The 4,727-nt window shown below is 57.2% G+C and overlaps 1 long non-coding RNA gene across 1 annotated transcript in view; it reads left to right on the top strand.

Annotated features, from left to right (window-relative positions):
- The window catches only part of LOC109387643 (uncharacterized), an 11,553-nt gene extending 11,302 nt beyond the window's left edge, over window positions 1–251 (top strand). Inside the window, exon 3 of the long non-coding RNA XR_002125055.1 lies at window positions 11–251. This is a non-coding gene — a long non-coding RNA (uncharacterized LOC109387643). The remainder of the gene's footprint in view (window positions 1–10) is intronic.
- Window positions 252–4,727: the final 4,476 nt, after the last annotated feature.

Below are 4,727 nucleotides of genomic sequence, written 5' to 3'. Positions count from 1 at the left end.
GCAGATGGAGGTCTGTTGGGGCCTCCCTGGGGGTCGCCAGCAGGCTGCCCAGGGGTGATGCTGTCATCAGTTTGGGGAGAAGCTTTTTGCTCCAGGAAAGAGAGAAAGGCAGGGATGGGCAGGGGAGAGAGAGAGAAAGAGAGGGAGATGTGTTTCTCTTTGATGTCGTTCAGGCGGAAAGCCAATCTGCACATGTAAATGAACTTGAAAATGCAATTAAAAATATATACATATCAGAGCCTGTGATCCAGAATTTAATGGGAGATGCAGGTTACAAAGTGACAAGCAGCACTTCCTACAATCAGCAGCACCAGCTCTTCGCCGTGATTAATGCGTCTCGGTGGTAATAAATGCACCACACAGGTAGACGCTGGGATTACTTCTCAAACGGCACTTCGGCAGCACCGCCAAATGCAGAGTCCTCTTTCCCCACATCGCCCAGGTCCTCCTCCCTGTTGCTACTGCTGGGGGAACACGTGCTCAGGAAGGTCCCTCCAAGGGCTTGTCCTGGTTTGACGGGAGAGGTGACAAAACAGAGTTACGTGTGTCATTGTGGACACTGTTCCAGCCGCAGGGGCTGGGATATGGGGACGTCCCGGGGAGGCTGCAAGGAGCCGCCCATGGCTGGTGACTTAAAGCGTGTCGGGCTCCCCGGATGTTCAGCGTAGGGGGCTGGAAGGGAACACGTGTCTCACGCCCTTTCTCCTGGGTGTGCCCGCACTTTGACAGCTCGCATGTGCCCAGAAGAGGGCACTCATATGGTGAGGGCACCAGCAGTCACCGCTGGTTATGGAGTTGTATCACTCAGCACATGCCTGTGTGTGCCCACACTGTGCCAGTGCCATGCTGGGTGCTGGGGACATAGCAGTGGACGGAATAGGCCCTTGAGACTTGCTCACAGTCTCAGAGGGGGAGACGGGTAATAGGAAACAAAAAACGAGTTACAGAATAGGTTAGAAGTTGCTCTGATAAAAAGCAGAGCAGGATAAGGTGTGTGTGTGTGTGTGTGTGTGTCTGTGTGTCTGTCACGGGTGGCTGTTTTGAATGGAGTGGTCCAGAAGGCAACACTGAAGCAGAGGTTGGAGGAGTGAGCCCTGTGACTTTGCGGGAAGCGTGTTCCAGACAGAGGGAACAGCCTGTGCAAAGGCCCTGAGGTGGGGCCTGCCTGGTGTTTCCAGCGGAGGCCAGTGTGGCCGGGAGAGAGTGAGTGACAGGCGAGTGTGAGGGAGGAGAGCCGATGGGACAGGGAGGCAGCGGGACTGTCCTCCCCAGCATGACTGATCCTGCCTGTAAAGTGCCAACTGGCTGTCATGTGTTAGAGGGGCAGAATGTTGCCTAGAAGCTGGAAGGCTGACTTTAGCTCTGAGTCTGGAGGGTTCCCTGAAAGTGAGAGTTATCCAGGGGCAGCACTGGCGGTTCGAGACCTTTCCCCACCGATCCGCACGTGGCCAGTGGAGGTGAAGCGACTCCAGCGGCAGTGGGATGGGAGGCCAGTGGGCTCCCCTGAGCTCAGACTCTGGTTCAGAAACGCTGAGGCTCTTCAAGGACTCCGTCCCTGCCCAGTCCTCTGAGCAGCTCTGACTGATGCGCAGAACGGCCGACGACTGGTCCTGGGAACGCTGAGCCCCACAGCGGAGGGCCGCGTGGCCCAGCGCCAGCCGTCATCACGTGACCAGGGGCCCGTGCCCCTGGCGCCTTTGATTTCTCAAGAGAAGCCAGAAACCCATGCTTATGTGACAGCTCCTGAGGCTGAGATAGGGGCCACGCACTAAGGCCTTTCCTGAATGCTGTCCGCCCGAGGGGACACTCCTGCAGGCCGCATCCCATGTGTCTGCTCCGGTGCAGGTCCCCTATCGCCCTTCTGAGTCCCCTCCCCCTGCCCTTGTCACCTGGCTCCTTCCTCTTTGCTATCCAGGCCCGGCTGAGGCGGGCAGTCACCCTGCCGTGGTCTACACGGTCTGATGTCCCTCCTGCCAATTCATGACCCTTCACAGCTCCGTCACACTGGGTTGTAATCCAGTAATTTCCTGCATCCCCATTCACCCTCTCGTGCTAAGTACAGAGGGACCGAGGCCGTCGCAGCCTGAGTGCTCAGACTCTACCTCAAGATTCGCAGGCGATAAGTGCCTCTGACCATGAGCCCGAGGGTCAGTGAGCCTGTGGTCCTGGAGATCTCAGCTCCTGTTGGAGAAAGCTGTCGATCGGGTGGCTAGAGGGCCGTTGAGGTTCTTCACCAGCGTTCATCTCTCATTTAGATAAGTGAGTGGGGCTCAGAGATGTGTCCATAAGGAAAACCGTCCCGCTGCTCCCCCTCCCCCACGCCCTGACCAAAGTCGGTGCCTTGTTGAAGTTATTTTATTAACGGGTTCTGCTGAGCGGGCGTGAATGCGGCCACGGGTCTCATATTGCGGATCTAATTATAAACACGGGGGACCGTACCAAATAAGCAGCCTGTAAAGGGAGAAGAGTGTGGCAGCCTGGTTTAAAGTGTCCTTTAATGAACTTCTTTGGCACTTGTATCTTAGCAACACATTTTATTACATCCTGGTGCAGCTGGACTCGCCACACAGTAATTTATCCCCCCTGTTCCCCCCACTCTGTCTCTCTTTGGTGATGGACGGAGGAATGTACCGACACTGCTTCCCCAAGGCTGTGTTTGCATCTCTTCTGCTTTGTTTAGTTGATGAAAAAGGCACACACGGCGCTGGGAGCAGGGACCTCGCTGGCTGGCAGGAGCTGGCACGGAGGGGACCGTGGTTGGGGCCTGGGAGATGGACGGGCGGCTCTCCTGGAGCTGGGCTGCCGACCAGTTAAGATGCTGGCACCGCAGGCTGCCTTGTTCCCTCCCCAGCGCTCCCTGGGTTTGGGTATTTTTATCTGGACTCCTTTCCTGCATGACACTAATCTGGATACAGTGGACGTTCGCAAATCTCACCATAGCAGCTGTAAGTGGGGGTGGGGGAGTGTTCTAGATGAACTGGACATGGGGGTGCAGCACAGGAGAGAGACGAGGGTGGGGGCGCTGGGCCGAGGGGCCCTTCCAGCCTGACCGCTGCTCATGTTGAGCCCGGGGACCTCAGCCAGTTACTTGGCTTCTCCGAGCCTTAACTTTCTTGTCTGCTGAGTTAGTTTCCTGGGGCTGCGGTGACAGATTACCCCAAACTGGGTGGCTTTGAAACAACAGACATTTGTTCTCTCACACTTTGGGAGGCTAGAAGTCCAAAATCAAGGTGTTGGCAGGGCTGAGCTCCCTCCAGAGGCTCTGGGGAGGGGCCTGCCTGCCTTTTCCAGCTTCCGGTGGCCCCAGGCGCTCCTTGGGTTGTGGCCGCACCACTCCAGGCTCTGCCTGTGTCCTCACGTGGCCGTCCTCCCTCTGTGTCTGTCCCTTCCCTTATAAGGACCCAGTCATTGGATGGAGGGCCCATCCTAACCCAGTACGACCTCAGCTTGAAATACATCTGCAAAGCCCCAATTTCCAAATAAGGTCCCATTCTGAGGTTTTGGGTGGACATGAATTTTGGGGGGACACAATTCAGCCCCCTACATCTGCCAATGGCAGCTAGTCACGCCTACCTGAGCCTATGGTTGGAGGTCGCATAGGTGGTGGATGGTTGACACCAACCCAGCGTCTGGCGTCTCGTAGGCTCCGGGGGCATCCACCTTCCCACCCTTTCCCCACAGCCAGGAGCTGAGGTGGAGAAGGTGCCCAAGCCGTGCTCCACTGGCAGCGGTGGGGTGGCCGTGTTCTCTGGTTTGAATGTTTGAAAGCAGGACCATCCCAGAAAATCTGGGGTGCATCATTTGTGGCTCACCAGAGGTGGAGAGTTTGACGTGAATTTGCACATGCAGGCCGGCGGTTCCACCCTGATTTGTTCTCATTCAGGAGCGAGGAAAGGATGCTTGAGAACAAACTAGACGGTCAGGAGGAGTGTGCACCTGCTGGGCGGCACATGCAGCCTTCTTTTGCCCCTCAGGAAGCAGCGGGTCCTGGGCTGGAGGCAGAGGCCACTCACCCTGGCTTGCACCTCCCAGGAGCTCCATGATTAGCACAGTCACTCATCCTTAAGGGCCTCAGTTTTCACATTTGTCAAATGGACATAACGAAGGACCCTGTCTCCAAGGCCCATGATAGGGACTAAAGGCCTTGTGGGAGGCAGGTTGGTAAACTGCAGATTGCTCGGTGTGTGTGTGTGTGTGTGTGTGTGTGTGTGTGTGTGGTTTTGGTATTGCTGACTGGTGGTGGCGGCCTGTCCTCCTGGTTGACCAGGAGGCTGGGGGTCCGTGTTTGTCTCACGAGCCACTTCCTCCGTGGGCTGCTGTTGAGCCTGGCAGCACTCCCTGCGACAGGTGAGAGTGTGCTGCCCCCGCCCCCAAACTTCTAACAACACTGAGTTCTTCTATCCCCAATTCACAAGGCAGGAAGTTGAGGCTAAGAGGGTACAGTTACTCGTGCAAGGGCTTAGCCCTGGTGCTGCAATGTGAACCCAGGTTCCCCTGAGTCCTGAGCCCCTGCGCTGTCTGTATATCAGCTGAAGATGGACCCCCCGGCCTGCCCGGGCAGCTGCTCCCTGCACCAGTGCCAGCGTGCCGCCAGCCCCAGCCTGGGGACACCAATCGGGTATGTGGCCTTCGGGGTTCACCCAGGCCCCCCCTCTATTCCATGCCATGTGGTCCTCAGAGTCTCGGGCTGGGGAGGGCAGGGTGGGGGTATCTCTGTCGGCGGGGTG

The sequence above is a fragment of the Hipposideros armiger genome, unplaced genomic scaffold (genome assembly GCF_001890085.2).
Source record: "Hipposideros armiger isolate ML-2016 unplaced genomic scaffold, ASM189008v1 scaffold_164, whole genome shotgun sequence".
Classification (NCBI taxonomy): domain Eukaryota; kingdom Metazoa; phylum Chordata; class Mammalia; order Chiroptera; family Hipposideridae; genus Hipposideros; species Hipposideros armiger.
This window is presented reverse-complemented; position numbering and strand designations above follow the sequence as displayed.